Source organism: Scyliorhinus canicula, chromosome 11, assembly GCF_902713615.1.
Source record: "Scyliorhinus canicula chromosome 11, sScyCan1.1, whole genome shotgun sequence".
Taxonomy (NCBI): Eukaryota; Metazoa; Chordata; class Chondrichthyes; order Carcharhiniformes; family Scyliorhinidae; genus Scyliorhinus; species Scyliorhinus canicula.
The window spans coordinates 84,599,881-84,625,284 of NC_052156.1; the positions used below are offsets into that span (position 1 = coordinate 84,599,881).

Genomic DNA, 25,404 nt, shown 5'->3' on the forward strand with positions numbered 1-25,404 from the left:
CAATACCGCGGTTCGCGATATACCGCGGGGGGGCTTATGGACCCCAACTCTCAGTTGTGTCAATTTCAGCGGCCGGCTCACTTTGATCCGGAGAGGGAAGCTGCTCTCACTGAAGCAATCAGCCGGCCGCTGAAATTGACACTGCCGGCTGCTCTCTCCCTCCAATCAGAAACATTAAAACTTAAAAGTTGGATTGGAGGGAGAGAGCAGCCGGCAGTGTCAATTTCAGCGGCCGGCTGATTGTTTCAGTGAGAGCAGCTTCCCTCTCCCAATCAAAGTGAGTCGGCCGCTGAAATTGACACTGCCGGCTGCTCTCTCCCTCCAATCAGTACCCCAGCAGCCACAGCCTGAACCCCAGCAGCCACAGCCTGAAGCCCAGCAGCCACGGCCTGTACCCCAGGAGCCACAGCCTGTACCCCAAAGTGAGCCGGCCGCTGAAATTGACACTGTTTTAATTAGATCCACGATGGGGGTTTTAAATTTATTTAAAATCTATGCTAGCGCTTCCCATTGTGAGTCTACGGGGGTCTGACCTCTTCCCCCCGCCCCCCGTAGACTCTCAATGGGAAGCGCTAGCATAGATTTTAAAATAAATTTAAAACCCCCATCGTGGATATCCGCGGCTCGGATGCAACGCGGTTGGCTGTCTTGGACCCCAACACCCGCGTTATAAAGGGGGACTACTGTAGTGCATGTTCTCAGACTTTTGTTTCTCCTGCCCAATGGAAGAAGTTGGAACAGTGAATAAGTCCCGAAAGACGTGCTTTTCAGGTGAATTGGACATTTTTAATTCTCCCTCAGTGTACCCCAAAAGGCGCTGGAGTGTGGCGACTAGGGCCTCTTCATAGTAACTTAATTGCAGTGTTTTTTTTTAAATTTAGATTAGCCAATTTTTTTTCCAATTAAGGGGCAATTTAGCGTGGCCAATCCACCTACTCTGCACATTTTTGGGTTGTGGGGGCGAAACCCACGCAGACACTGGGAGAACGTGCAAACTCCACACGGACAGTGACCCAGAGCCGGTATCGAACCTGGGACCTCAGCGCCGTGAGGCGGTTGTGCTAACCACTAGGCCACCGTGCTGCCCTTTAATTGCAGTGTTAATGTAAGCCTACTTCTGACACTTAAAACTGTGTGGGAGGGGTCTTTGATTATGCTGCCTGCTTTACCAAGGCAGTAGGAGGTGTAGACTGAGTCAATGCATGGGAGACTGGTTTGTGTGATGGACGGGGCTGTGTTCACGCCACTCTGTAGTTTCTTTTTAAAATAAATTTAGAGTACCCAATTATAATTTTTTTCCAATTAAGGGGCAATTTAATGTGGTCAATCCACATACCCTGCACATCTTTTGGGTTGTGGGGGTGAGATCCACGCAGACACTGGGAGAATGTGCAAACTCAGGGCAGCATGGTGGCACAGTGATTAGCATTGCTGCCTCATGTTCCTTATCCTCCCCGTGTCTGCACTGGTTTCACCCCCACAACCCAAAGATGTGCAGGGTAGGTGAATTGGCCACTCTAAATTGCCCCTTAATTGGAAAAAATTAATTGGGTACTCTATATAAAAAATATAGTTTAAAAAAAAAAGAGAGATGTGCAAACTACGCATAGACAGTGATCCAGGGTCGGGATCGAACCTGGGACCTCCGGCGTGAGGTAGTAGTGCTGACCACTGCGCCACCTTGCTGCCCATCGTAGTTTCTTACGGTCTTGGCTGGGCAGTTGCATACCAGGCTGTGATGCAGCTATATGGGATGTTTTCAATGGTGCATCTGTAAAAGTTGGTAAGAGTCGGGGCAGCACAGTGGGGCAGCGATAGCACTGCAGTCTCATGGTGCCGAGGTCCCAGGTTCGATCACGGCTCTCTGTCCGTGTGGAGTTTGCATATTCTCCCTGTGTTTGCGTGGGTTTTTCCCCCACAACCCAAAGATGTGCAAGGTAGGTGGATTGAACAAGCTAAATTGCCCCTTAATTGGAAAAATGAATTGGGTACTATAAATTTATTTTTTAAAAAGTTGGTAAGAGTCAATGTGAACATGCCGATTCTCCTTAGTTTCCTGACAAAGTATAGGCGCTGCTGTGCTTTCTTGGTCGAAGCGTCGACATGGGTGGACCAGGGCAGATTGTTGGTGATGTGCACACTTAGGAATTTGAAGCTGTCAACCATCTTCACCTCGGCACCATTTATGCAGATAGGGGTGTGTACGATACTTTACTTCCTGAAGTTAACGACCAGCTCTTTAGTTTTGCTGACATTGTGGAAGAGATTGTTGTCGTTATACCACTCCACTAGGTTCTATATCTCCCTCCTGTACTCTCAGCATTGTTTGAGATCTGATCCACTACGGTCAATATTCACTTAACACCATGGGTCACTGAATTTAGATACAAGGCCCTCAGCTGTGACCCCATTCGTGGCCCAGGAGCGTTAAGACCAGGTGTAGTCGTCAACTTCCACAACAGCGAGGGCCTCAGTTATGTAGAGAAGCTGGAGTTGGTTTCTTTGGAACAGCTCGACCTAGGCCAGGGGTGGGCAAACTTTTCCGTGCAAGGGCCACATTCAGAAATTCACAATTCACAAAGGGCCGCATAGTATATTAAGTAAAATAATTACTTCACCCGGTTATGATTCTGGGCGTCTCATATAGAACATAGAACAGTACAGCACAGAACAGGCCCTTCGGCCCTCGACGTTGTGCCGAGCAATGATCATCCTACTCAAGTCAACGTATCCACCCTATACCAGTAAGTAACCCAACAGCCCCCCCCCCCCATTAACCTTTAAAAAAAAATTTTTTTTTTTTTAATTAAAAAAATTTTTTTTTTTTTTTTTTTTTTTTAATGACTTGGAGGGCCGCAGAAATACCTTTGGCGGGCCGCATGCGGCCCGCGGGCCGTAGTTTGCCCACCCCTGACCTAGGCTAAGAGAGCTCAGCAGCCTGGTGGCTCAGTGGTAGCATTCTTGTATCTGTGTGATAAGTTTAAACTTCAGAGAGATGAGCAGAGAATCTAAGCTGGTGTTCAATGCACTTCTGAGGGAGTGCTGCACTGTCAGAGGTGCAATGTTTCAGACCAGAATTTAAACTGAGGTCCACTTTGGCCCCATTGGGTCAATATAAAATACCCCACAGCATTATTTCAAAGAACGCAGAGAGTTGTCCCTGGTGTCTTGGTCATTATACCTCAATCAACATCACAAAACCATAATAATCTGATCATTATCACATTGCTGTTTACACAAGAGTGTAATCACCTTGGGACGTGCTGGGGCCGTGAAAGATGCTGTAGAAATGCAAGACTGCCGTTTGATTCTATCTAAGGCTTTGGGCCATTTTGGTCCCATTGCTGAATTGGGGATCCCCCCCCCCCCCAACTCACTCTGTGTGTGTCTCGTGAGTCACTGAACTCCAGACCAAAAGGTGCTGGGGAGAGAGTGAAAAAGGCCCGTGGCCAGGAGGGAAGCTTAAAATGACTTTGTTTCTGAATCTATCGAAAGGGGCAGCTGCCAAGTGTGATACTGCAACACTGGGACAGCAGGAATTGGGGCAATTGCAACAATGATGTTTGCACCCCACTGTTCCGACTGCTTGATCAGCTGGACTCAAGTCAGGTGGTATCAATGCCAACCCCCGACATTCTCATCATTGCAATCTAATGAAGTGTCACTCATTCCCCAGTTAACCCCCTCCAGCTCTGTCTGGTACACATGTGCTTCTCCTGCTGGGGTCCAGTTGTGCAGGTGCCGGCTAACCTTTTTTTAAATATAAATTTAGAGTACCCAATACTTTTTTTCCTAATTAAGAGGCAATTTGGCGTGGCCAATCCACCTACCCGGCACATCTTTGGGCTGTGGGGGTGAGACCCATACAACACTGAGAGAAAGTGCAAACTCCACATGGACAGTGACCCGGGGCTGGGATCGAACCCGGGTCCTCAGCACCGTAGGCAGAAGTGCTAACCACTGCACCACCGTGCCAGCCAATCCATGGTACCTCACTCAATGTTCGCGTTAAGTGCAGTCACTGTTAGGCGATGTGACAGCCAATTTGCGCACAGCAAGATCCCACAAACTCTCATCTCTGAAGTGAGACTTGAATCTGCCGATGGGTGAGCGTGCTACCACTGTTGACCTCTTTAATAGATCCTGGGACATCGCCCCGTCATGCAGCAGTAATCTCGCTTGAGGTTTAATAAACTCTGGTGACACAGTGATTAGTACTGATGCCTCATGGTGCCAGGGACCTGGGTTCGATAAGGGCTTTGGTGACAGTCTGTATGGAGTTTACATGTTCTTTCCGTGTCTGTGTGGGTTTCCACCCACAGTTCAAAGATGTGCAGGTTAGGTGCATTGGTCATGCTGAAATTGCCCCTTAGTGTCCAAACATGCGCAGGCTAGGTGGGGCTAGTGGGATTGGGTGGGGGAGTGGGCCTAGTTAGGGTGCTCTTTCAGAGGGTCGGTACAGACCTGTTGGGCTGAATGGCCTCCGTCTGAACTGTAAGGATTCTATGGATTCGAAGTGTTAACTGCGGCTGTGAATGTTTAATATCCTGTTCACCTAGTGTGAAAAGGGGCTACATGCCCTCTGTCCAGAGTATATTTTCAGCTGTCAGAAACTTGTAGAGAGTTTTGATGAGCTTGTGTCATGGGGACAGCAATGTCTTTGTAACAGCTCTCCATATTTACATTAAAACCGACCCTTGTCCATAGCAGCAAGGCCTACGGACCAATGAAAAACTGGATTGTGGATTCTGTTGTTGGCAGAATGAAGCTGGGGAATGGACGGTCAGTTAGAGGCTTGTGACTGAACTATTAGTGGCAGCAGTTTTGGGGGTTGAATTAAGATCATACATGGGGTAAGATTATTTACTCCTATTCTGCACTTCTTCTCCACTCCATCTCACACTTGTAAATGGAATATACATTTCCCTAATCTCCATTCTCAAGGTGTGGGTATTGCTGATAAACCTTATGTTTATTGGGCCCTTCCTTCTTGTGCTGAGCAAAAAAAAAAGATAGGATCAATCTAACTTGGCTAATTAATGCCCAAAGCATGAGGGAAATGAAGGAAGGAGTCATAAACTGTGCCAACAAGTGGTGTCTGCTCACTCGTACTTGATTGTGTAGAGCCAGAATCACTGGCTCCAGATATTGGCATCACTATGATCCAGACATGGACCAAAGAACTGAATCCAGGAAAGTGATGAGAGTAGCTGTCCTTAACATCAAGGCAGAATTTAACTGAATGTAGCCCCAAGGAGCCCTAGAAAAAGATACAAAGTTAAAGGAAAGTCCTTCTGGTGACTGGAGTTCTACGTGATGCAATGGAAAATAGTTGCCGTTGTCGGGCAAATCGCCACAATTCCCAGGGTGTCATTTCAGGTGAACTTCAGGCAAGCATCCTTTTAGCTTCCAACCATTTTGAGCTGTTTATCAATGACCTCTTTTTGTCATAAGGTAGGAGTGGGTCCTTTGACTCCACCGTGTTTAGCTTCAGTTGGTCAGGGTCTCTTGCTCCTTTAGACAAGAGCAGAGTACTGTGGATGCTCAAGTTATTTGGCAGGTTGGGCAGCAGAATTGATGCTTGGGTCAGCAGCCCTTCATCAGAACTTGGAAGTTTCCAAGATGCAAAGCGGGGTGAATGGAGAAGCAAAGTACAAAATGTGGATTATGTGATAGGGTGGAAGACTGGAGTGATTTAAATGTCCAAGCGGATGAGAGATAAAACAATAAATAATAATGGGACAAGTTTTTTTTAAAATCCAAAAGCGGCATCTGAAGGAGGTGTAAATGTAAAACTCAGAATCATGTCTCCCCGAAAAAGAGATAGGGACAAAGGCTAGGCTCTGAAATTGTTGAACTCCATTGAGGTCCAGAAGGCTGTAAAGTGCTTGCTGAAAGGTGAGGTACTGTTCCCCAAGCTTATGATGAGTTTAACTGGAGCAGTGCAGAGGGTGCGGACAGAATGGGGGTCGGACAGTGAGTTACCATGACCGATGACTGGAAGCTCGGGGTCATGCAAGGAGACCGAATGTAGGCGATCAACAAAGCAATCACTAAATCTGCATTTAGATTCCCCAGCGTAGAGCAAAATCACATTGTGACCAGCAACTACAGTTCACTAAATTGAAAGAAGTACGAGTAAATTGCTACTTCACCGTGAATTATTTGGTGCCTCGGATGATGAGATGGTAAGAGGGCAGACGTTGCATCTTCTGGGCATTTTTGTTGTATGGTTTGGCGCAAGTGAGAGAGAGGAGGTGATGGGCACGACCGAGGATTGGACCAGTCTCCAAGGGAGTGGTCCCTTCAGAAGGAAAAGCGTAGATGTTGCATTACATTTCAAGTTGCAGAGGAAGATTAATTGCATAAGACAATGAGGACAAGGGAAATCTTTCTTGTTTCTCGGAGGGTGAGACGATGAGAGTAGAAGTGTGTCAAATGGAGCGGTTACGGTTGAGCCAACTGTCAACCATAGTGAGGGGGAAGACATAATGCCAGTATACGAGGTTGCATTGTTGGAACAGAGTACAGAGACGGAGGAAGTGAGAGAATGGGACAGTCCTTGCAGGAAGCAAGGAAGTGTCGTCGGGGTAGCTGTGAGGGGTCAGTGAGCTTATTGTGAATATTAGCCAATGACCTATCCCCAGAAATTGGGACTGAGAAGCTGAGGAAACGAAAAGTTGTTGATGGACCATACTGAGGGAAGGGTGGAATTGGAAACCGTTCCGCAGGTAAGCATCAGTAATCGGCAATGTACAAAGGAGAGGGATGGATTTCAGTGGGATTGGAACAAAGAATGTTCCAAATATCCTGTGAAAAAGCAGTGTACCAATGATCCATATGGATTCCCATGGTAACACCTTTTTATTTGGAAGAGTGAGTGGCAATAAAGATGTTCTTCAATGTGAAAACGGGTTCAGTCAGGGTGCTGGTGGTTGGGGAGTAATTGAGTTTCCATTCAAGGAAGTAGCAGAGAGCCCTCAAACTGCAGCGAAGGCTGGCGATGCAAGTGGACATCAAGATGATTGGGTCAGTAAATTGGAAACTGAAAGTGACAGAGGGTGTCAGAGGAGTCAGAGATGTGGAAGGGAAGATGATTGAACGAGGGTGAAAAAAGTCGAGATTGGAAGAAATCAATTGTGTGGGACACGGATGGGCAGAAATGATGAGTCTACCAGGGAGGTCCTGTTTGTGGATTTTGGGAAGGAGATTGATGGAGCGTGTGTAAGGTTTGAGAGACAGGTTGTAGATCATGGAGCGAAGGTATCCAGGGGAGATGAGGTCAGTGATGTCTGTATAGCCTTCTGGACTCGCCAGATTTAACTCTTTCTTTTGTTGGCAGCTGTTGATGTTTCTGCTTTTCACATTTAAACCATTCTAGACTCCTCTTTTGTTTCTTTACTTGTTCCATTATCATCTCTTTATGGCTCACACCATCCATCTCTTTGTCATTTAATCTCTCCTCCCTTCCACCCTTGCCTTTTGTTCTTCCCCTCCCTCTTTCCCCTGTCGTGCTTAAAACTCACATCACAAAGTACTTGGGAGTTCTGACGGAAGGTCATTGACCTGGAACATTAACTCTCCATCTGTCTGAACAGCATTTTCTGTTTTATTTCGCTGTTGCTTAGACCGCTTCACAATCCCTTCCAGAAAATGTGTACCTGTGCGCATTGTGTGGGCAAGAATGGGATTGGGCTGAATTGTGATGCCTTTCATGGTGAAATATCTGGGCTGAACTTTTTAGGGGGAGTGGTCAGTTGGCTCTGCTGTAAATGGTGACATGTTCAAGGAAGGGGTGAAACAGCGGCGATAAGTAAAATATTCTGAAATGAAGAATCAACTGTTTATTTCTCAATAAATACAGGGCATCTTGGAGAACAGGCTGCATCCAGGCAGTGAATGAATCAGTGGAGCTGAGAATCCCAGAATGAATCATAGTGGTAACAGCATAGAAGGAGACCTTTTGGCCCTTCAATGCCTGTACTGATTCTTTGCAAGAGCAATTAATCGAGTCTCCATCTTCAGATACTTATTCAATTGCCTTTTAAAGGTAACGATTGAATCTCCATCACAGACTCGGAGTGCATTCCAGAGTCTAACCACCCCTGGGTAAAAATGTTTCCACATGTCGCCATTTGTTTTGATGCCATTCATTGCTGTCCTCTGGTTCTTGTCTCTCCCGCCAATGAGAATTGGAAATCGCTTATTGTCACGAGTAGGCTTCAATGAAGTTACTGTGAAAAGCCCCTAGTCGCCACATTCCGGCGACTGTTCGGGGGGGCTGGTACGGGAATTGAACCGTGCTGCTGGCCTGCCTTGGTCTGCTTTAAAAGCCAGCGATTTAGCCCAGTGTACAGGTTCCCTCTATCTACTCTGTCCAGACTCTTTATTATTCTGAACATTTCTTATCAAATCTCTCAAACTGGGGCTGGTTTAGCACGCTGGGCTAACTGTGGCGACTAGGGTTTTTTCACAGTAACTTCATTGAAAGCTACTTGTGACAATAAGTTGTTATTATTATTGTTATTATTTTTGTTATTAACCTTCTTTCAGGAGAGCAACCCCAGTTTCTCCTGCCCACAAAGTCCCTCATCCCTGGAACCATTCTCACAAATCTTTTTGGCACCTGTGAAAGCCTTGTTACGTGTTTCCTGAAGTGTGGAAGCAGGATTGAACATAATACTGCAGTTGGTGCCAAACCATTGTTTTATTAATGTTCACCATGACGCTCTTGCTTTTATACTAGGCCAGCATTTATAAAGCCCAAGATTCCCTCTGCCTTTTTACCTGCCCCAAGAGTTGTGTGCAAATACACCAGAACTCACCCTTTTGTTTTATATTGCCTCTTCTCTCCCTTTAGGCATTGGGCTGTAATAGCATGGAGCCCGGTACAATACTGAAATGAAAGCAGAAAGTTATGGAAAAACCTCCGGTCTGGCAGCATCTGTCGAGAGAAAAACAGTCAACGTTTTTTGAATCTGTGTGATTCCTCTCCAGAGATGAAGTCATATGGACTCAGCATTAACTCCATCTCTCCACAGATGCTGCCAGAGTGGCTGAGTTTTCCCAACATTTTCTGTTTTTATTTTGGATTCCAACATCCACAGTATTTTGCTTTTATTTCTAGATACACTAGTTTGACTTGAACCTCAACCTCCACTAAAGTTTTTCCTTTCAGAAAAGATTTTTCCCCCCCACGATGTGTTAAGCATTGAAGTATAAATGACAAACTTTCCACCTCCTGAGAGTCCTCTGGCTTCAGGAATCAATGCTTCCAGGGAAGACTGAGATTGCTGCTTCAATTTATATTTTTAAAAAAAAAATTCAAGGGAGAATGAACATCCTTTAATTTATTACGTTGTCTTTTATTGCTTAAGCTGGAGCGCTACTGACATCAAAAGAGTCTGGATTTGGTAGAGTGACTTAGCTCGGGAGTATAAAGAAGCTGAAGTAATATCTATTGGCTCAGTGAGTTTGTGCAGTGAGTGGATGGGGCTGTTTCTGTGAAAAAGGGAGGCGATTACAGGGTGATGGTTATTTAAAATTGCAACGGGATGAGGCAGTGTAGGGAGAATCAGACTGCTTCCAGTAATTTAAGGGTTTATAATGAGGAACATGGAGAAAAGATTAAATGTAAGAGATTTATCAGAATATAACAGTTTTTTAAAAAACATCTGGATTGTGGAATGTACTGGATTGTGGAATGTACTATCAGAGTTTGTGCTCGAAGCACTGATTATGTCAACATTTTAGGAATAGATTAAATTTATGGTGTTTCAAAATAAATTTAGAGTTCCCAATTCATTTTTTCCAATTAAAGGGCAATTTTGTGTGGCCAATCCACCTCCCCTGCACATCTTTGGGTTGTGGGGGCAAAACCCATGCAAACACTGAGAGAATGTGCAAACTCCACACGGACAGTGACCCAGAGCTGGGATCGAACCTGGGACCACAGCGCCGTGAGGCAGCAGTACTAACCACTGCGCCACTATGCTGCCCTGGATTTATGGTTAAAGAAAAGTGGCGTGGGGGGCTGAAATCAAAGAGAATGCATGGAATTAGAACTACACCTCGTTGAAGTTGAAAGATGATTTTTTAGTACACATTCACCCATTCCTTGGACTCTTTCTCCCTGTTGGCAACTGTGTTCAGTGTTGTAAGGTACTGCACAACAGTGACATTTCTAAAACCTACTATTTCATTGAACTTCCTGAAGAGGGACTAAAAGCTGACTGGTGTCGCAACACTCTTTATGATGGTTGGTGATGTGGTCTTTTCAAAAATGTGCGCTCAAGATAGGGTCCCCAGGACACCAAATTGCATTGCAGCCAGGCTCCAGTGTACCAAATTGCACCACTTCACACGCCTCTGCTTACATTTCATATGCCATTGGCATTCCTCCAGCACTTCTATGTCCTTTTGAAGTCTATCACCAACCTCCCCCTCGATTCACAATGTTTCCAAGCTTTATGTCATCTGCAAATTTTGAAATTGTGCCCTGTGCACCCAAGTCTGTCATTAACGCAGATCAAGACAAGCAGTGGTCTATTGCATAAATCCATTGCTCACCACTACATGTCCGACTCTCTGATTGTTGGAACAGTGAGTGATTGCTACTGATGATTGTTGTCAACGGTAGGCCATCTGTGCGGAGTCTGCACGTTCTCCCCGTGTCTGCGTGGGTTTCCTCCGGGTGCTCCGGTTTCCTCCCACAGCCCAAAGACGTGCAAGTTGGGGGGATTGGCCATGATAAATTGCCCTTAGTGACCAAAAAGGTTGAGGAGAGGTTATTGGGTTACGGGGATAGGGTGGAAGTGAGGGCTTGGGTGGGTCGGTGCAGACTCGATGGGCCGAATGGCCTCCTTCTGCACTGTATGTTCTACGTTCTTAGACCAAGTGCGGGTGCCTCCCATCGTGATATTTTTAAATTTTTCCCAATTAAGGGGCAATTTAGCATCGCCAATCCACCTACCCTGCACATCTTTGGATTGTGGGGGTGAGACCCACGCAGACGCTGGGAGAATTTACAAACTCCACAGGCCCTGACCTGTTGGGATCTGATCCCTTGCATTTTTTTGGTTGCCCCTTTCAGTCACTGATTCATGTTTATTGTGGTTCTAAGAGTAGCTTAAAGGAAGAAGCTTCATAGATTTTAGCACGGTGGTTTAGCACAGGACTAAATCGCTGGCTTTGAAAGCAGACCAAGGCAGGCCAGCAGCACGGTTCAATTCCCGTACCAGCCTCCCCGAACAGGTGCCGGAATGTGGCGACTAGGGACTTTTCACTGTAACTTCATTTGAAGCCTACTTGTGGCAATTTTTTTTCAAATGGTAAGCCTGAGGATTGGGAGGACCCTAACAAAGAGAACACGAGGGTAAACTAGCACGAGACAAAAACGAATTGTACAAGGTTTTCAACATATGTTTTCAAAAAAAAGGAAGATATTCGTGAAAATAAAGGTGGATCTGTGGAGGAGATGACAGACAAAGTTATAATGGGGGGGGGGGGGGGGGGTGAAGAAAATGATAGGGACACAAGCAAATGTTTTATTTCATGGAAGAAGACACTAAATAAATCTCGAAATAATGGCCCATCAAGGGTCATGTGAGAATAAGGAACTAAAATTGGTATTAGTAAAAGAAATAGTTCCAATAATTTCTCCAGTACTTGTTATCCTGAAGTCAGTGGTGGGGAAAAATGAGGTTCTATTATTTTGGGCATAGTAACATAGAAAGTTATAAAATGATTATCTCATAGAATCATAAAATTTACAGTGCAGTAGGAAGCCATTCAGCCCATCAGGCCTGCACCAGCCCTTGGAAAGAGCACCTTACTTAAGGTTAAGCCCATGCATCCACCCGATCCCCGTAACCTAGTGTAACCCAGTAACCCCACCTAATCTTTTGGACACTTAAGGAAAATTTAGCATGGCCAATCCAACTAACCGCCACATCTTTGGACTGTGGGAGGAAAGTGGAGCACATGGAGGAAACCCACAGGGAAGAAGTGCAAACTGCACACCGAGTCACCCAAGAGTTGTGATGCAGCAGTGTTAACCACTGTGCCACCATGCCAACCCTCAACACTGATTTATGAAAGGTGAGCCTTAGTGTTTTTTGAGGTTTTGAGCAGGGGGGATGAGGAGGAACCAGTTGAAGTGGTGTTTTTGTAGTTTTAAAAAAGCATGATAAAGTGTTATACCAGAGATTATTACTCCAAAATAGAGCTTGAGATTGGGCAATTACTTATTGCCATGGGTTTGGTTGAATACCCTTAAAAAAAACCCCACAATATCCTTAAAGGAACTCGGTGGTCGGCGCTGCTGCCTCACGGCGCCGAGGACCCGGGTTCGATCCTGGCCCTGGGTCACTAAACGTGTGGAGTTTTCACATTTTCCCTGTGTCTGCGTGGGTCTCACTCCCACAGCCCAAAAGATGTGCTGGGTAGGTGGATTGGCCATGCTAAATTGGCCCTTTATTTAAAAAAAGCAACTAAAAAAGAAAATGGATTGGTTTAATGAACAGAAAACTGGGGTTAGCAGATGTAGTTTAGGTTAGTAGTCTAAACCTGGCGTGTTCACAGAATCACAGAAAAATACAGTGCAGAAAAGGCCCTTCGGCCCATTGAGTCTGCACTGCCGCATGAAAGATACCTGATCTGCCAATCCTAATCCCATTTGCCAGCACTTGGCCCATAGCAAATATATCAATGACTTAGATGAGGAAACCAGGGGTGATGGATCCAGGTTTGCCGATGATACAAGGTTAGGGCAGCACGGTAGCATGGTGGTTAGCATAAATGCTTCACAGCTCCAGGGTCTGAGGTTTGATTCCCGGCTGGGTCACTGTCTGTGTGGAGTCTGCACGTCCTCCCCGTGTGTGCGTGGGTTTCCTCCGGGTGCTCCGGTTTCCTCCCACAGTCCAAAGATGTGCAGGTTAGGTGGAATGGCCATGCTAAATTGCCCGTAGTGTCCTAAAAAAAAAAGTAAGGTTAAGGGGGGGTTGTTGGGTTGCGGGTATAGTGTGGATACGTGGGTTTGAGTAGGGTGATCATTGCTCGGCACAACATTGAGGGCCGAAGGGTCTGTTCTGTGCTGTACTGTTCTATGTTCTATGTTAAGTGGGAAAGTAAGCTGTGAGGAGGACGTAAGGAGTCCGCAAATGGATATAAACATTTTTTTAAAATTCCTTTATGGGTGGCATGGTGGCACAGTGGATAGCACTGCTGCCTCACTGCGCCAGGGACCCAAGTTCAGTTCTGACCTTGGGTGAGCGTCTGTGTGGCGTTTGCACTCTCTCCGCATGTCTGTATGGGTTTCCTCCCAGAGACCAAAGATATGCAGGTTAGGTGGATTGGCCATGCTAAATTGCCCCTTAGTGTCCAACGGTTGGATGGGGTTATGGGGATAGAGTGGAGGCATGGGCCGAGGTAGGATGCTCGTTCAGAGGTTGGTGCCGAAACAACATTTTTTGGTGGACCTCGAGTTGCATGTAGCCCCAGACCAGGTAGCTTACCCTCCTTTAAAGGGGATTTATAACAGTCCGGTAATTTCATGGTCTGAGGCTAGCTTTTAATTCCAGTTTGATAAATAATTGAATTAAAATTTACTGTGCTGTTAGTGAGAATTTACTCTGTATCCCCAGAGAATAGTTGGGGCCTCTGGATTACAAACCCAGTGACATTACCTCTACACTATTGTGTGGACAGGAATGTGGTAGATGGAATATAATGTGGGGAAAGTGTGAAGGTAAGCACTTTGGAAGGAAAAAAAAAAGGTTTTTTAAAATGGTAATAGACTGGAAAATATTGGTATTCCGAGAGACATATACACGTGGCATGCAGCAAGTAATTAGTAAGGAAAGAGGTATGCTGGTCTTTATTACAAAGGGATTGCAGTGCAGAAGGAGACCATTCGGCCCGTCGTGTCTGCACCAACTCTTGGAAAGAGCACCCTACTTAAACCCACGCCTCCACTCTATCTCCATAACCCCACCTAACCTTTTGGACATCAATGGTCAATCCACCTAACCTGTACATCTTTGGACTGCGGGAGGAAACCCACGCAGACAGGGAGAAAGTGCAAACTTTACAAACAGTCACCCACGGCCGGAATTGAACCCGGTCACTGGAGCTGTGAAGCCGCAGTGCTAATCACAGTGCCGCCCGAGTAAAGAACGTATACGAATAAAGAATCTTAATTATATCGAGTTTTGGTGAGACTCGTCTGGAACAATTTGGTCTCCCTTCCTAAAAAAGGACTTGACTCACCCCAGAGGAAGTGAAACAATGGTTGTTTCTGGGGATGAGGAGATTATCCTGTGAAGAGAGATTGTGTAAACCAGGCATTTATTTCCTGACATTTAACAGATTTGAGAGCTGATCAAAGTTTTAAACATACAAAATTTTTAAGGGATTTGACAAGCTAGATGCAAAGAAAATATTTTTTCTGGCTGGAGAGTCTAGAACACGGGACTCTCAACCTCTTGGTCTCAGAATAAGGGGTAAACCATTTAGGATTGAGATGATAAATTTCTTGATTTGAAGAATTGTGGATCTTTGGAATGTCCTATTCTGGAGTGCTGGAAATGCCCTCAAATGTTGAGTTCCATTCAGGACAGCGGTTGATAGGTTTTTTGATGCATGGGGCTGGTTTAGCACATTGGGCTAAATAGCTGGCTTTTAAAGCAGACCAAGGCAGACCAGTAGCACGGTTCAATTCCCGTACCAACCTCCCCGAACAGGCGCCAGAATGTGGTGACTAGGGGCTTTTCACAGTAACTACTTGTGACAATAAGTGATTTTCATTTCATTTCATTTTCATAAGAGATCCTCATGAGGGGCAGGAAGAGGTAGAGTTGCGGTAGATCAGCTGTGATATTACACAGGCTCTAGAGCAGGGGTGGGCAAACTACGGCCCGCCAAAGGTCTTTATGCGGCCCACCAACATCAAGTCATAACATTTTTTTTTTAAATTTAAATTTAAGGTGGGCTGTTGGGTTACTGGTATAGGGTGGATACGTTGACTTGAGTAGGGTGATCATTGCTCGGCACAATGTGTTTCATGTAAAGTTTCTACTTTAAAATATTAATTAATAAAAATTAATTGCTTTTTTTTCTTTAAAAACCTTTTATTTTGGCTATTTTAAATATTAATTATTTTACTTAATATACTATGCGGCCCTTTAAAATTGTGAATTTCTGAATGTGGCCCTTGCACGGAAAAGTTTGCCCACCCCTGCTCTAGAGGCTCTGTTTCTTGTCTTCTTTGGGTTTTGGTACCTCTGGTACTCACCAAGTAGACTTCACGTGATTTTCTCCTTGCTCAGCTATCCCAGTGATCAAAAGCATGTACCTTGTCTGATATGTCCTTTTCCTTGCCCACAACCCATTCGGAAGGAATGGGGTGGATTATACTCTGGAGTTTGCTCCACCTTGAAAGCTTTTCTCAAACGTCATAAATAGAAATAATTGGAAAAATGTCTGGATTCATTGTCAGATCTCGGTCACTTGGTAGATTGAAGAAATGCTTCAATTCCTTTTAGTTCAGTTCAAATTTAATTATCCACCTCTCTCTGTGATTGGCATTGGTCTGTATGTCCAGTGCATTTCGAGCAGGGTTTCTCTATCTCCTCCCCTGTGTATATGACCGGATTTGATCTGGGGGAAGACATTGGCCTCTCTCTCTTCCTCACCCACCAATAAAACCCAAAGAAAACGCAGTGGGCCATGTGTACATAAAACATACAGTGCAGAAGGAGGCCATTTGGCCCATCGAGTTGCACCGACCCACTTAAGCCCTCACCCACCCTATCCCGGTAACCCACTAACCCCTCCTAACCTTTTTTGGTCACTAAGTGCAATTTATTATGGCCAATCCACCTAATCTGCACATTTTTTGACTGTGGGAGGAAACCGGAGCACCCGGAGGAAACTCACACAGACACTGGAAGAGCGTGCAGACTCCGCACAGACGGTGACCCAGCAGGGAATCGAACCTGTGATCCCAAATAATAATACTGACTCGGAACAGGGGTCTGGCTGACTTCTGTTACCAAATGCGCATATCATGAGGAATGATTACAATCAGTACGTGAAGTTCCACATATATTATGGTATACAAGAAAATCTTTCTGATGCATTCCACAAGCTCCAATTCTGTTGCTCGAGGCTTGCTTTCTAATACAGAAACATTAACACACCCTTCATTGTCACACGCATTATGGATGGCACCCAGAGACCGCCTTTGTTGGGGAGGATGTTGGTGTGGTTGCTGTCTCATGAAGTCTTTTAAATGCTTACCTACAAGATAATTGATATGTATGCGAATTTAGCCTTCTTTTCCTTCATTGTTAAGTCTGATGCTTTCTCGGTTTCAACCAGCCCCCTCCCAAGATAGTACTGATTGCCTTACAGGTTCACAACCTGGGTATTTACAGTGACAAACAGAACCTCTTTACGAATACCAGGCCATAACAGAAGATGTTGGAATCCATGATCTCGAGGCCTTGGAGTGGGTTCAGAGGAGATTTACGAGACGATGACCGTTTCAGTTGTGGGCGACACTGGAAAAGTTGTATTTGTTAAAAAAAGGATTTTAAAAATGAATTTTTCGTATTCATAATTTTCAACACTTCTATGAAGTGTTTGGATGGAGTAAAAAAAAACTGTTTCCGGAGCAACAAGATTGGAGGCCAGAGAACAGAGATTTAAGGTAATTGGCAAAAGCACAAGGAAAAAGAAATTAATTATGCAGCGAGCTGTTCCAATCTGCAACACACTGCATGAAACGTGGTGGAAGCATATTCAATAGTTTTCAGATAGAAATTGGATAAATATTTGAAGTGGGGAAATTTACAGGCATCTAAGGAAAGTGGGAATAATTGAATACAACTCCACCAAGTGGTGGCACAGGCCCAATGAGTTCAGTGGCCTCCTCCTGTGCTGTATCATTCTCCGGTTTGTGATGAAGGATGTTTTTGAGTTTGAAAGATGGGAGATTTAGGGAGAGAACTCTTGAGTTTGTGACTTAGATGGCTGAAAGCCAATCTGCTGAGGGTAGGGCAAAAGGATGCACAAAAGACCAGTGTTGAGGGTGAGCAGAGTTCCCAGATGGTTTTAGGACTCTGGGAGTGACCCTGCGTGCTGAATCTTGACAGTTGGGGGAAAGTGTGCGTGAGGGTGGAATGGTGATGTTGTTTCCTGAGCGTTGCACCGTTTCCAATAGCCAGGGAAGGCTTCTGTAGGTTACCCAAGCCTTATCCCTAGGTATCGTAAAAGTATTCCACAAGGGTTTTCATGTTTTGAGACAGAAACCGTGCACATGAGCCATGGTAAAGTAAGACGAGACTAACCTTGCAGCATCATGAGTCATAACATTTTTACATCAAAAAGATGTGTTGAGGGTGGGCGGGGGCGCTCAAGGTGGTGTGGCCATGACATTTCAAAGACTGACTGCATTACATTAGTTTCTGAAAATTCCTGACATGTTCGTTAACAGTCTTGGATTCCTGGTGATGCCAAGTTAATCTGAGGGTGGAGCAGCCCAACTAGCGGGAGGCGTCCCTGGAACTGCATTCTCGGGAGCCCCAAGTGGATAAATGCCTCTGGGTGTGAAACAGTACGTTGAGGCAGTAACTTGTGGTATCACATCTATGAATAAATTCAAAGATGATACCTCTCATCCCAGCCTAGCAGAAACAGTAGTGTTGGTTAAAAGAATCCTTTTAATGAAGTCATGCTACATGATTGGTCTAACCCTGTGCAGTTAGTGGCTTAAGGAATTTAAAAACAATAACATCGAGGCTGGGGTTGGGAACAAACTACGTTCTCATGATCTATTTTTGTTCCTTGTTTTGCTTTAGTGACTGCAGACTAAAGAAGGTTGATGAATGGGGAGGGGGGAGGATAAGGGCGGGGGAGCTACTGGACAGTGCACTGCAGCCACTTCTAATGTAACCCCCCCACCACCCACACACTAGGCTGTGAAATTTTGTCAGGTTTAGGAAAGTTTGTTCCCCCGGCAAAGCGACTGTTGTACGGAATGAGATGCGGAATGAGTCAGTGTACCTTTCACTTGAAAATCTTCCCTTCCAAAAGACACCATTTCCCTGGAGTTGCAGCAAACTCGTTTTTTCCAGAAATCAGGGCTTTGTTTGGTTACCGTAGAAACAGGATGTTGAGGAATTGACTCTTCCACAGAGGGAAAGGGTCAGAAAGGTTTTTCTTCAGCCATTCTTTGTTCAGCTGTACAAGGGCCTTTTCTCTGGCCATGGACGATCAGAGGGCCTGCAATGCTGGCCCCTCACTTCAATTGAATGTAAATTACCTCCATTCAGAGGTTTCAAATAACCTACTTTGGGAGGGGTTGGGGGTGAGACACGCAAACAAGAGCTACAGCCCTGCAGAGTTCTAGCACGAAGGAGTTTGAGCTGCGGAGGATCGTATACAGAATGAGCCAGACACAGCCAACTCCCCAGACACAAGTGACGCTTGTACACCCACCCCCCCACGACCAGAGCATCGCAAGGACGTCTCGTCATTTATTAAAACAGCACGGATACTGGGATTGAAAGCTAACAGATCAGTCTGTATGTTTATACTTCGGTGTTATTATTATGCATCTTATTTAAAACCATAGCTGACGTCATCAATAGGTTATGTGGCATTTGTTATCTGAATGTTTGTAATTAACTGTTCTAATTCTGTTAGTTATTTCAATGTTTAACTAGTTGCTCCTGGTTTTAAGTGCATATTGTATTTTAAGCTATATTTTTATATATTTAAACATTAACTTTAAGGTTGAAATGAAATGAAAATCGCTTATTGTCGCGAGTAGGCTTCAATGAAGTTACTGTGAAAAGCCCCTAGTCGCCACATTCCGGCGCCTGTCCGGGGAGGCTGGTACAGGAATCGAACCGTGCTCCTGGCCTGCTTGGTCTGCTTTAACAGCCAGCGATTTAGGCCAGTGAGCTAAACCAGTCCCAAGTTCAACTGCCTTTTGTGGTCAAGTTACCACAATTTCTATCGCTTTCTCCTTCTGATCCTGACTCGCAGTCTCTGTTCATCAATCCCCCTCTGTCACAGTCTTTTTACCAGCTCTTCGAGTTCACCATAGTCATCCTTCACCTGCCTCGTCCTCTCACTTTGCACAAGACTGCACTTATCATTCCGTCATTCACTCTTGTATTTCCCCAGTCTTCGAGCCCCCATCCCCCCAAGCCCAATCTTCCCAATAAAAAGGGCTGCTTGAGTTAAGGAACTGTTGAAAGCATTTGAGGTTATGGTTTTACTTGCTGTTTCTATGGACCGCAAAATAAACCATTCTTTAATTGTTCCAATGGAGCATCCATCAGTGATCTTATTCACACTTCTCTCAGAAGCACAGAAAATACAGTGCAGAAGAGGCCCTTCGGCCCATCGAGTCTGCACCAACACTTGGAAAAACCCTGACCTACCCACCCAATCTCATTTGTGAGCATTTGGCCAATAGCCTTGTATGTTATAACGTGCCAAGTGCCCATCCAGGTACTTTGTCAAGGATATGAGGCCTCTACCACTCTCCCAGGCTAGATTTTTATTTAAATGCTATCGAAGTGAGTCCTCATTGTGGGGCCTCACGGTAGCATGGTGGTTAGCATCAATGCTTCACAGCTCCAGGGTCCCAGGTTCGATTCCGGCTGGGTCACTGTCTGTGTGGAGTCTGCACGTCCTCCCCGTGTGTGCGTGGGTTTCCTCCGGGTGCTCCGGTTTCCTCCCACAGTCCAAAGATGTGCGGGTTAGGTGGATTGACCATGCTAAATTGCCCGTAGTGTAAGGTTAATGGGGGGATTGTTGGGTTATGGGTATACGGGTTACGTGGGGTTAAGTAGGGTGATCATTGCTCGGCACAACATCGAGGGCTGAAGGGCCTGTTCTGTGCTGTACTGTTCTATGTTCTATGTCTGTGTGTGTTGAGTGAAGGCAGGATCAGATTTGGCTGTGGTCATTCCCCTGATTTAGTCGCAAATACTTGTCTGGAGACATTAGCAATGATCACGTGGGTGATGTAACAGAAGTGGGTTGTAACTTTGAGAGCCAGCACCTTTAGGAAACGTGAAAATTGGTGGGGCAGAGGAATGAAAACTGAGCTTTGAAATGTTGTTTCCTATTCTTTGCACTGCTTCATGTCAGCTTCGTGATGCAGCTGGGTGAGTGATCTGATCCTTGAGCTGCTGTCTTTTTAGGTGCTGTGGCAAAGATTTTTAGTTTTCAGCCCAGTTCTTTGTCGTAGCAGGTTTGTGAATTTGTAACTGTGGCATTGTTGAAGCGGAGCCCTGAACAAGTGTGGATCTTGATAAAGATCAAGTGTAGGAAGCTTGAGCACATTACACAGACTTTTTAATTTCCACCATTTCTGAAACACTGCCTTTGTTGTTGTTGTACCAGAGAAACAGAGGAGTCCATTGTAGTCCCAGCCTGAGGAAAAGTTGAAGTCAATGATGGTGTGTTTATAATCATATTTGTCAGTGTATAATCCAGTGTTATGCAGACAAAAACAACAGGGGCGTGTCTCTTATTTGTAAGTCGTTGAACGGCAGCACAAGTTTTAAATTGAGTTGTTGGGGCCTTTTGTGAAGTAAACTAATGGGCGTGCAGATATTTCAGAATATGTCTTAATATGTACAAAATGTAATTGCTGCAGAGTCTTTCTAAACTGCATAATAGTAGGGTGAAGCTGTATGGTTCGACTTGTTTTTAAAGTTCACATTGTGGTATTCGGCTGCCAACTCTCCTTATTTCACTTGCTAAATCCAGCTCCTGTAGTCTGATTACAGCAATTAACCAGCAGCAATCTGGACCGAGTGCACTGGCCAACTAAATCCAAATCAAATGCTCAATACCAGAGCACCCCTAATGGAGAAGGAGGTGGTGATCATTCACTGCTTGACATCAGGTGGGTATTACACAACCTACATCGGAGTGACGTGTTCTTGACCTTTCATAGCAGCATCAACATGATTGTAGTCCTAATGAAGCAAACTGGTTCTAGGATTATTTGTACTTGCCACTAAATGGAAACATTTTGCCTTAATTTGATAAGGCAGAAGGTCAGCAGAGCAATGTATCAATTCAGTACACCATCCTAATTTGCTTTGTTTTCGATCTGGCGGATTTCACTCCACCAAATCGTCATGCCAACCTCAAAGATGCGAAAGATTGTGAAAGAATTGGCCTTGTGTTGTATTTCTTTCTGTTATCCAGCAGTTGCTCCAGTGCTGAGGAGGTGCTGGATTGTCGGAGATGTCCTTTTTGGAGGAGACACTAAACAGCAACCTGTCTGCACTCTCTTCCCCCCCCCCCCCCTGTTGGATGTAAAGGTTCCCACAGGATTATTTGAAGAGAATCGAGGGAGTTCTCCCTCGTGTCTTTGTCAATAGTTGCCCATTAACCAACATCACTAAAACAAATTGTCATTATCTCATTGCTGTTTGTGTGTATTGAACACCACAACAGTGACTGTTTAAAAGTACTGAATTGGCTGTGAACCCTGCGATGTTCCAAGATCGCAAGATGCAAAATAGATCCAACTTCTTTATTCCTCAGTTCAGAAATATGCCCAGCTGTTTCCTTTGTGTCTCTCTAATTGGTGAGGATATAAAATAGCTACTTCCATTTCCGCTGGTGTTCAACTGAGGGTGCACACAGTGTCCCAAAGTTATAATAAGCCTATTGTATGTTGACTGTGGTCATTGCAAAATAGGGTCACGGCAAGGGACATCGAGTCTCAAGTTCTATCCCCTAACTAAGAAATCATTTCTCAAATAAAAACCTTTGCTTCTGTGTCACTTGTTTATTTTTAATTCATTTTAGGGACAATGACATTGGTGGAAAGGCCAGCATTTATTGCCCATCTTTACTTGCCCTTGAGGATGGTGGTGAGCTGCTGTCTTGGGCTGTTGCAGTCCACGTGGTAAAGGTGCTGTGTATTTAAGTTGTGTGCACACATTTGTGAATGTTGAAGATACTGGATAGGCTGTCGACCTGCTTTGTGCAGATAGCTATTGAATGTTTTGGGTGTTATTGCAGCTGAACCCAAGCAAGCGCAAATTATTCCATTATAACCCTCATTTGTGCCTTGGACGAGAAAGAGAGTTCAGGGGAGTCGGGAGGTGAATCATATTGCAAAGTACCCTGTCTGTCGTAGTCACAGCATTTCGTCAGCTGATGTGGCTGTGCACTCTCAGCAGTTCATGTGAGTGACCCAAACTGTGGGATATGGTGAGGCCCTGTGGTATAGTGGTATTGTCTCTGGACTAGTAATCTAGAGACTCAGGATAATAATCTGGGGAACCGGTTCAAATCTCACAACAGCAGGTGATGGAATTTAAACTCAATAAAATATCTGGAATTCAAAGTCTAATGATGACCATTGTCAAAAAAATCCATCTGGTTCCCTGATGTCCTTTAGGGAAAGAAATCTGCCATCTCCACCTGGCCTGGCTTACATGTGACTCCAGACCCACAGCAATGTGGTTGACTCTTAAATACCCTTGAAATGGCCTAGAAAGTCACTCAATTGTATTAAACCACTATGAAAAATGAAACTGGGCGGACCACCAGGCACCGAACCAGACACCAATGACAACGGCATGCAGACCCTGCAAAGCCCTCCATACTAACATCTGGGGGGTTTGTGCCAAAGCTGGGAGAGCTGTCTCACAGACTAGTTAAGTGACAACCTGACATAGCCATACTCACAGAATCATACCTTACAGACAATGTTCTAGACACCATTATCACCATTCCTGGGTATGTCCTGCCGGTGGTGGTGGTATATAGCAGAAGTGGTGACACACAGTGGAATACAGTCAGGAGGAAGTTGCCCTGGGAGTCCTCAACATCGACTCTGGACCCAGTGAACTCCATGGCTTCAGGTTAAACATGGGCAAGGAAACCTCCTGCTGATTACCACATACTGCCCCTCATTAGCTGTTGAATCAGCACTCCTCCATGTTGAACACCACTGGGAGGAAGCACCGAGTGTGGCAAGGGTGCAGAATATACTCTGGGTGGGAAACTTCAATGTCCATCACCAAGAGTGGCTCGGTAGTACCACCACAGACAGAGCTGGTTGGGTCCTAAAGGACATAGTTACTAGACTGGGACTGCAGCAGGTGGTGAGGGAACCAGTAAGAGGTAAAGATATACTTGACCTCACCCTCACCAATCTGCCTGCTGCGGATGCATCTGTCCATTACAGCATCGGTAGAATTGACCACCGCATTGTCCTTGTGGAGACAAAGTCCACCTTCATATTAAGAATACCTTCCACTGTGTTGTGCTGCATTACTACCATGCTAAATGGGATAGACTTTGAACAAATCTAGCAACTCCAAACTGAACATCCATGAGGGGCTGTGGGCTATCAGCGGCACAGAATTGTATTCGATCACAATCTGAAACTTCATGGCCTGGCATATCCCTACTCTACCATAATCACCAAGCCAGGGGTTCAATCCTGGTTCAATGAAGAGTGCAGGAGAGCACGCCAGAAGCAACATCAGGCATAGCAAAAAATGAGATGTCAACCTGGTGAAGCTACAGCACAGGACTACTTGTGTGCCAAACAGCATAAGCAGCAAGACGGAGCTAAGTGATTCCACAATGAACGCATCAGATCTGCGCTAAGCAGTCCTGGCACATCAGCTGTGAATGGTGGACAATTAAACAACTCACTGGAGGAGGAGGCTCCACAAATACCCCCATCCTCAATGATGGAGGAGCCTAGCACACGTGCAAAAGACGAAGCTGATGCATTCGCTTCAGCCAGAAGTGCCGAGTGGATGGTGCATCTCGATCTCCTCCGGACGTGCCCAGCATCAGTATTCGGCCAATATGATTCGCTCCATGTAATATTAGGAACGGCTGAAGGCACTGGATACTGCAACGGCTATGGGCCTTGACAATATTCCGGCAATAGTACTGAAAACTTGTGCTCCAGAATTTGCCACACCCCTAGCCAAACTGTTCAGTACAGCTACAGCAATGGCATCTACCTGGCAATGTGGAAAATTGCCCAGGTATGTCCTGTACACAAGAAACAGGACAAATCCAACCCAGCCAATACCACCCTATCAGTCTACTCTCCAACATCAGCAAAGTGATGGAAGATGTCATCATCAGTACTATCAAGCAGCACTTACTTAGCAAAAACCTGCTCATGGATGCTCACTTTGGGTTCCGCCAGGGTCGCTCAGCTCCTGAACTGCCTTGGTTCAAACATTTAAAAAAAATAAATTTAGAGTACCCAGTTCATTTATTCCAAAATAAGGGGCAATTTAGCATGTTCAATCCACCTACTTTTCACATCTTTTGTGTTGTGGGGTAAAACCCACGCAAATACGGGGAGAATGTGCAAACTCCACAGTGACCCAGAGCCGGGATCGAACCTGGGACCTCGGCGCAGTGAGACTGGAGTGCTACCACTGCGCCACCGTGCTGCCCTGCCTTGGTTCAAACATGGACAAAAGCGCTGAATTGCAGAGGTGAACGGTGAGTGACTGCCCTTGTCATTAAGGCAACATTTGACCGAGTATGGCATCAAGGAGCCCTACCTAAACTGGAGTCAATAGGATCAGGGATTTTCTCATTGACTCTCCTCTGGCTGGAGTCACACCTGGCACAAAGGATGATGGGTGTGGTGGTTGAGGATCAATCATCTCCACTCCAGGACATTGCTGCAGGAGTTCCTCAGGGTAATGTCCTCGGCCCAACAATCTTCAGCTGCTTCATCAATGACCTCCCTTTCACCATAAGGTCAGAAGTGGGAATGTTCCTGTTGCCTCACGGCGCCAAGGTCCCAGGTTCGATCCCGGCTCTGGGTCACTCCGTGTGGAGTTTGCACATTCTCCCCATGTTTGCGTGGGCTTCGCCCCCACAACCCAAAGATGTGCAGAGTAGGTGGATTGACCATGCTAAATTACCCTTAATTGGAAAAAATTTATTGGGTACTTTAAATTTATGGAAAAAAAAGTGGGAATGTTAGGGCAGCACAGTGGTTGGCATTGCTGCCTATAGCAGTGAAGATCCAGATTTGAATCCCAGCCCTGGGTCACTGTCTGTGTGTAGTTTGCACGTTCTCCCCATCTCTACGTGGGTTTCGCCCCCATAACCCAAAGATGTGTAGGGTAGGTGAATTGGCTATGCTAAATTGCCCCTTAATTGGAAAAAATAATTGGGTACTCTAAATTTTTTAAAAAAGTGGTGATGTTTGCGGATGACTGCTTGCGGATGAAGCAATGTTCAGCCCCATTCACGACGACTCGAATAATGAAGCAGTCCGTGTCCAAATGCAGCAGGACCTGGACAATAGCCAGGCTTGGGTGGACAAGTGGCAAGTTCCATTTTGTGTTGGGCAATGATCAC

General features: G+C 45.4%; 1 protein-coding gene across 3 annotated transcripts in view; it reads left to right on the forward strand.

Moving 5' to 3' along the window:
• Window positions 1-25,404, forward strand: part of dag1 (dystroglycan 1) — a 113,317-nt gene that overhangs the window by 30,822 nt on the left and 57,091 nt on the right. Inside the window, exon 1 of one of the 3 annotated variants that reach the window (XM_038810811.1) lies at window positions 18,568-18,587. The exons of 1 other annotated variant lie outside the window; for it this stretch is intronic. The gene's annotated coding sequence lies outside the window, so the exon portion shown is untranslated. Of the gene's footprint in view, window positions 1-18,567; window positions 18,588-20,166; window positions 20,187-25,404 lie in introns of those variants that run through there. One more of the 3 variants, XM_038810810.1, reaches the window with a different exon arrangement.